General features: G+C 38.0%; 1 long non-coding RNA gene across 1 annotated transcript; it reads left to right on the top strand.

Moving 5' to 3' along the window:
* The first annotated feature begins 2354 nt into the window (after nucleotides 1-2354).
* On the top strand, nucleotides 2355-7937 carry LOC103460999 (uncharacterized). Its single transcript, XR_533029.2, has 2 exons — nucleotides 2355-2590; nucleotides 7677-7937. It is a non-coding gene; the product is annotated as an uncharacterized LOC103460999 (long non-coding RNA).
* The last annotated feature ends 250 nt before the right edge of the window (nucleotides 7938-8187 follow it).

Below are 8187 nucleotides of genomic sequence, written 5' to 3'. Positions count from 1 at the left end.
AAAGGCTCCGAAAATAGAGAAAAAGAGAAGACAAAACCAGAGGAAGCAGGGCACGGAGGGAGCAGAGGAAAAAAAGCATCTACCTTCACCAAGAGCAAAATGTATTGATTTTGGGTTTTATCTGGCACAACCGCCCCTTTAAGAACATTCAGATTTTTAATATGGCCCAAAATGAAAATACGTTACATAAATTGAATTATAGAGGTAAATTAAAACTGAACAAATGTGGTGAGTTGATTAAAGACAATGAAGTCATGAAGCAAGGATTTTAAGTTGTAGTTTTAGGAAATAACAATACCTTAAAAACAACACAGTGAACAACATCACATCTGACCAGGTGATGTTTTTTGTGAGGGTTTTTTCAGCTGAAATTCAGTTTAGACAAGTGGTTAAAAAATATACTAGCAGGAATAGCTGAGCTCTGTCAACCGTGGGCAAGATGGAGGTGGACTGTAGCACCACTTTGAATGTGGTCGCTGCGAAACATTAACCTGCGTCATGGGACAAGTGAGTAGAGGTTTTAATCGAAGATAATTGATTAAAGTTTTAAGTCATTAAATATTTTTCAAGGCCCCCCAAATGGTATTATTTTATAAAAATTAAGGAAATAAATTCCCTTCTGCATGTCCTATTGTCTTTTGTGATTTCCCCGTCAATTCTGTCAAAATAATCTTCTTTGTTGAATTAAAATTGATCAGATGTTTGACTGATTTTCTGCTCAAATGTAAGCAATGAAAATTTGCACAAGCTGTAGTTCGCAAGAATAATTCATTTACTAATTGTGCAAGTATTCAGCTTCTTAACTTGAGATTATAAAATAAAACTCCTTTCAGTAATCACCTGTCTGTAATTCTTTTTTTAGTATTAGGCCTGTCGCGATAAACAAATCAATTAATTGCATGATAAATGAAAATTATCGATCTCATTTTAATTGATCGGCTTTATCTTTTCTTCCTGCCCTTTTCTCTTTCTATTGGTGACACCGAATGAAAAAATTCTCAACTCCAGTGCTGTCCACTGACCCTCCCTTTCCTCATTTCCTTTGCTTAAGGGAGGAGTGAACTATTGCATCAGGTAGTTGGGTATGCCCATCTTCTAAATCTAATGATTATTTAAGGGCAATATAATATGCAAACTAAATAATCTGTACTCTGACAGTCCTAGAGCTCACCAGAGAGATGGTATCGATCTTGTAGAAGTTGCTAGTTTACCAGGCGGGAACAGCTATACTAATTTTGATGATTGGAATCAACAGAGATGTACCAGTGAGACTTTAGGGCAGATTAAAAGTTTAAAGTTAACCCAATCTAAAGCATTTTGTCTTTATCTGAACTGGCTCCCATATCTCACATCTCCTGAATGATTTGTAAACATAATGCTCCCTCAGACCTCGATCCCTTCCTGACGACGTCCGTGCCACTGTGGAGCAGAGCACCTCCAAGGACTTGCTCGTAGATAAGACCATCATATCAGAGACTGTTTCCTGGGAGAACTGGCTGTACAGGGTTCACAGACTAATTGCATTCACACTCCAAATCAACAGATAAACGCACTTTGTAATTGTGACCGCCTTTCATTGGCTCCGTGTCTGTGCCTTAGCCTGCATATATATGTGCCAGATCCTTCCGGATGGTGTCATTTTGTCCTACTTACTCTTATTCTTATTGGTTAGAACAAACCAGAGAGCCAGAGAAACTCCTATTAGTTTATAAATTCTAGAGTACTTATTCTTATTATCCAGCAACCCACTAGAGGCCCTCCCGTACTCTCCACATTTGTGTAGGGGGTAGTCATGAGGGGGGGAAAACCCCTGTCTACTAGCCAGTGCTTACTACATGGTTGTGATTTCCTTCATTCATTCATTCAAAAAAAAAAAACTGAATCTATAAGAGTTAAACTCATAGATTCTTTTTCTCATTTGTACGTGTCGTGTATTTCTTAAGAATATGTGACTGGTATTAAACAGGCCTGAGTGAGGTTACTCAAATTTAGCTTTCTGCAGTTAAAGTGAAAGACAACCTGTAACATCAGTCCCTTTCCAGAATTTATCCTCACATTGTTGTGGGAAAGGTTCTTATCTGGTGTAGTAAAGAAACTGTGAAACATGTTGCGGGATATAGGAGATACGAATCAGAAGACAATATTAACTTTGGATTTGTGGAAAACTGGAACACAAATATTGTATTTGTTTTATTAAGATAAAATAGAAGAAAATATTTTACGTTTTTCAAAGAGAACTGGCACTGCATGGGAAATCTTTAGATGTGATGATCGTATGATCCACAAGGTGGCGGTAATGCAAGACATGAATGCCTACAGTCATAAAATCACAAAGAAGAAGGAGAGAAAGAGAAGGAGAAAGAAGAAGACAAAGAGAACAGCATATGGTCCGTTTTGTTGAATGTTCCAGTGTTTCTCTAAAAAAATATCTTCAGTCCAGCTTAAACGAGTTTATCTACAACCAGTTTACTGCTGCTGAAGAAACATTCAGAGCTTAAATAAATCACCGTCATGTCGGAGGAAGAGATGGATGATCAGCGCAGACTGCTTGGTTTCTCCCGGACTCCCCAGATAATCTTACACCGGATAGGTAGGAAACACCAGCGTTAGGATGAAGGTTAAGGTCTAAATGTCTGAAGCTTTCGGTGTGAGGATCATTTTAGTAGATGTTCTTTTCTCGTATAAATGTTTTAACAGGTAAATGAAAGCAGACATCACAATTATGCAGTGAGAATGGCTTATTTATGTAGAGAGAAAATGTCCTTTTTTGGCTCTCCTTTAACTACTAACTCAGTGGTTCTTAACCTTTTTTGAGGTATCGAACCCACCAGTTTCATATGACGAAGCTGAAGTTGGTTTCCATTTCTAGCTTCCAATAGCTAAAGGTACATTTTCACTACCTTCCGCATCTTTTATCGACTCTAGTTTAAAAACCACTACACCTAGAGACTAGAGACTTGAAACTTGGACTGGATTATTCTCCGCTTCAAGCTGAATGAATAAAACCATGTTTGGGATTTGTGACACCTTTTTCTGATTTTTGAAAACTCGGTAAAATTCGATTTTCAAAATTCTTTTGCATCTGGATCACACAAGATCCGCTCTAATTTAAAAACTACAACACCTAGACTCTTCAAACATGCGCTGGATTTTTTTTTTTTTGCTCTAATAGAAGAATATTTGAAACCATGTTTGGGATTTGTGAAACTTCAAAAAAGGGCAATATCACCACTTTCTTTACATTTTTTTATCACACGAGAACTGCTCTAATTCCAAAGCTACAACACCTAGACTAGCTACAGCACTCTGCTCTTGGAATTAGAGCAGTTCTTGTGTGATAAAAGATTTTTTAAAAGTGGTGATGTTGGTATCAGTACGGTTGTTTGCTAGCGGTTGAGCAGATGAACACACGTGTTTGTTATGAACGCCGCATTCCAGTTTTCCCTAAATGAATTATATACTAGTCAGTCCCAGCGACCGTTTCACCAACGGTTTTTGCCCATGTGCTTTCTGGGTAAAAATCAATCGAGAAACGCGTCCCACCCCCATCCCCGTCAACCATTTCCGGCAGCGCAGGTGATAAACGTGTAACACTTTTTCTGTTACAAACTGACTCCGGCCCCCCACCAGAGAAGGGAAAAGTTATGTGACCCTCACAGGAAAAAGTTTGGGGACCACTGGGCTAAGCCATAGACATTAATACGTAGACGCCTCATGGAGCGGGTCGGCCCGTTGCTGCAATACGTAACAGCGTCCGCCATATTGAATGTGGAATATGTGCCAGTAAGGTAATACAAGTGAATGGACCAAACTTTATAAAGTGCCGTTCTACAAAGTATTTTAAGTTAATACCTGCCATTGACACTTTTTCTCACACACATTAATATATTTGGCAATCAAAGAAATTACTAAAGAGAGCGTTTATAACTTTTGATGTGATTATTTAATTGTTTTGGGGCATTTATGAAAAAAGAGCACAATGTTTTAGTTTGATTATAAATTATTCTGATAAATTTTATATTGAAATTGATGAACAGACACACTTTTACAGTGTTTTATTAAAGAATATATTTACGTAATTCCATAATTTAATGTACATTTAACATTTCAAGACAAGAAATGTTAAATGTACATTAAGGAAAACTAAATTTTCCTGTATTTATTTTTTATACGTTATTGAGAAATGACTTTTGATTTATAAATCAATCATTGTCAAACATTAAACTACATATTTTTCTTACTTTTTTTCCCAGAGAATAAATATTTATTACAGTATGTCAACTCTGCTATTGACAACAAAGAGTGAAAATAATTCTAACAGAGTAAATTATTTTTATCTCATTACATAAGCTGTATTAATACACTAATACTTCAGATTGAGATGTTGAAAAATACACAAAAAGTGAAAGAATAAAACATTTATTATACTGGGAACACTGGCCACAGGCTTCAGTCTGCTGGTCACACTGGGAGAACTTCAATGACTTCTGAGACGTCCTGGTTCACAGGCTAAAGCCAAGAATAAAAGAGAAATTATCCAAAAGTGTAATAGAAAATACATACGATATACGTTTCTTTCACATTCAGAAAAAGACATTTTCAGCATGTTGGGCTCTGACTCGTAGCATCTTTATAGCTAAATACCGACATGGTGAAGCTGAGCTGGAAACAGAGACTGAAGAACAGCAGCTCCAGCTCTGATCCTGACTGATCTTTCCTCACAAAATCCTCTGGTTTTTAATTAACTTCTCCTCTAACAGCGGTTTTTCATCAGCTCTCTCATTAGAAAACAGTATAAAAACGTTAGCTGCTACGCTAACAGTCAGTGGTTATTTTGGGCCAATTTAGCTACATAGGAAATATTTTCTGGTTGTTTAGAAGCGAATTTCTGGCTGCAAAGTCAAGTAATTCTGATCTTTCATCCTTACCTGGGGAAGGTAATCCTAATGAATCCAGTTTGTTTCGTAAAACGTTTGAAACAGGTCCACATAGCACAGAACTTGAGGAGCTCCGATCGCTCTGCTGCCACTTATGCCCCTTTTGCACCGGCACGCCCGGCTCGGCTCCGCTCGCTTTCCTTGTGTTTCCACCAGGTTTTTCAACGGGGCTGGCGCTGCTTTTTTGGGTCCTGCTTCAGAGCAGGGCCAGCCCAGGTTTGGTAGGTGACGCAAGCTTCGCACATATTTCATTGAACTTAACATTGCAGATTACCAATGAAGCCATCCAAAACTGAATACATTATTCAGCAAACCAAACATTTTGACATTATCATCAGGGCAGCTATTAACAAGAACCCAAAATACAAATCATGTTTGTTGGTTTCTAGTTTATACATAATCATTCTATCCACTCCCTGTTTATCTGTCTTCCTGCAGAATATTCAATGTAAGAAAGTGAGAAAATGTGTCCAAAACCTGTAACCTTAATTATAATTAAGACTATAAAAAAATTGCTCAGCTCTCTTCTTCTTTTGTATCACAAAAACAACTCGCATTAGGTCGCATGTAACGAAGCACAGCACAGAGGAGGCGGTACCCTGCTACAGAGCCTAGAAGGGCCGGTGGAAACGCGGTCACTCCGAAACAGAGCCGGGCCGAGCCGAACCGGGTTGGCCGGTGGAAAAGGGGCATTAGAAGACTGTGGACGCTTTTACGTACGACTCAGCGCTCCATGAGGCGTGTACGTATTGATGTCTATGGGTTAAGCAATGTAACGTGATCCTCTGCAGCAAGTGATGGCAAAGCGGCGCGTCACCACGACTTTACACAAGTGTGTCTTTACCTCCGTGGCAGAGGCTCCGCCGAACCCCTGAGACCGACTCACCGAACCCCTGGGGTTCGATCAAACCCAGGTTAAGAACCACTGTACTAACTCTTACTTTTTAAAACAGGAGAAATATAAACAATGCAGCGCAAGTTTTGTAAAGCAAGCAACATAAACTAAAAATAGCGGTGTTAGTAGTGTAATAGAAAATTTTATAATGTGCTTTAGATTGTGACTGATGATAAGATCATGTGTCTGCATGATCTTATCATGAGATTGGTCTCCTGCTCTCATATGACCCTTTCTTTCATGCATGAATTTTGATCCTTTGTGTCAGGATTTTTTTTTTTTTGTATTTTTTACTTTCTTAAGGGATAAAAACAAGGTAGGAAAAAAAATTTTGTTAAAAAAAAGCTATTTTTTTAGGTGATCAATTGTAATTTCCTCCAAATACAAAGTTATTTGAAAAATACATCAGTTGTACTTTAGCAGTGATCTGATGTCACACTATTTTTGGTTTTTACCTGCCAGCATCGTCTAAAGTAGAAGGAGGGACAGAGTCGGTTGGCATGCTTTTTTGTCTTGTCAGCCATATTGGATTTAACAAAAATAATTTCTTGCATTTGCAGCTGATGGCCAGTAGTTGGTGTATTTTATGATGCATTAGTGTCCACTTCAGTGGTCATTTAAAACATAAAAATCCACAAGAAGCACAAGAAAATGGCTTTTAGAAAGCTGTCCAGTATAGTGACCACTATGCAGGAAAGGGAGAAACTTCCACAGAATCATGTAACAGCAGGAGATGTCTGTGATCCAGGAGATCATCTGGGTGTTTCTTCCCCAACCCAGAACTGAGACTACATTTCATGCATTAAAATGGCATGACCGTCAGTGTTGGGCCCCACAGAATCCTTGGTGCATAAAAATCAAGGATTCACACCTATAGTCCAATCAAGTCTCTCTTCTCTCTGTTGGGAAACATCCAAAGGCGGTGACACACTTTTATGAAGTGTATAAAACGGAGAACTCACCTGAACCAAAGCACAGTTTATTATTTTTTAATAATAAATCGTTGTCCCTGGTGACATAGTAACAAGCCAATCACAACCCTCTCTTCTATTGTTTTCTTTTTGATCCAGCCGTTGTTTCATACAAAACGATTAATCAGAATTTATGTATCAGAATCAATCACAAACATGTTTTACTTGTTTATTCATTGTAAGGCTTCATGTTGTTTTCAAGTTGCCTATTTCACATATATTGTCCCCTTGATGTCACAATAGAGCATATGAAGCACCGCGGTGCATCGGCTCATGAGTCCAATGATTGGATGGAGTTCCTCAGTGCTTCATGAAGCTTCATCTCACCATCACTACTTTTTATTGTTTCCTCTCCTGCTCTGGTCAAAACCCACAGGCCCAACCCAATGCATGCTGGTCCAATACCAGTTCCTATACTTACAGAAAATTGACCCACAGTTCTTCCTGTCTAACTTATAAAAGTAAATAAAAAAGGAACAAAAACTAAACTATCAACCTTCAAATGAACTCATGTTTGTAAATAAACCCCAAAAATATAAAGTGGACTAAAATAAAATTTTAATATAAGTCAAAGTAATAAAAATAAACAATAGCTCCAAATAAATATCTTGAAATATAGTTTACTGTTAAATATTAACAATAATCCCTACTGCAATTAATCTTGTAATAAATAAAATCTGTTTTTAAAATTCATTAATTTGAGAATTCTCCAGACGTCAGCTGGAGATGTCGACTGATCTGTATCTCTGTCTACGCTATTGAATTTTCAAGTGTCTTCTTTTTTTTTCCATTTCCGTCTTAAACGACGAAGGTTTTCTCCCATTTACTTCAGTAAAGTTAATCATTTCTCATTTCCTCTGTTTTCTTCTCCAGATTCCCTGAAGTGCAACGTTTGTAACGAGGAGAGGAGATCCACTGTGGACCAGGAGGAGTTAGAACCTCTGCAAGTGAAACAAGAACAGGAAGTTTACTGCAGTCAGGGTGGAGAACAGACTGAATTAATACAGGAGACTGATATGGTGGTTCCTGTTGATGAGCAAATAAACCAAACTGTATCAGTACCAAACAGAAACCAAATCATCTTCCAGGAAGCTGCTGAAGCTGAGAACCAAAATAAGAAAAGATGCAAGACTTTCTCGTGTGTCATCTGTAAAAAACATTTCCCTTTCAAATCTGTTTTTGATGCTCACATGAGGATTCACACTGGTGAAAAGCCGTTTTCATGTGTGAACTGTGGAAAAAGTTTTAGTCAAAAACGGCTTTTAACTAGTCACGTGATGATTCACACTGGTGAAAAGCCGTTCTCATGTGGGAACTGTGAGAAAAGTTTTAATCACAAACAGCATTTAACTAGTCACATGAGGATTCACACTGGTGAAAAGCC

Source organism: Poecilia reticulata, unplaced genomic scaffold (genome assembly GCF_000633615.1).
Source record: "Poecilia reticulata strain Guanapo unplaced genomic scaffold, Guppy_female_1.0+MT scaffold_437, whole genome shotgun sequence".
Taxonomy (NCBI): domain Eukaryota; kingdom Metazoa; phylum Chordata; class Actinopteri; order Cyprinodontiformes; family Poeciliidae; genus Poecilia; species Poecilia reticulata.
The sequence above is the reverse complement of the archived record's forward strand: the minus strand, read 5'-3'. Positions and strand labels throughout refer to the sequence as shown.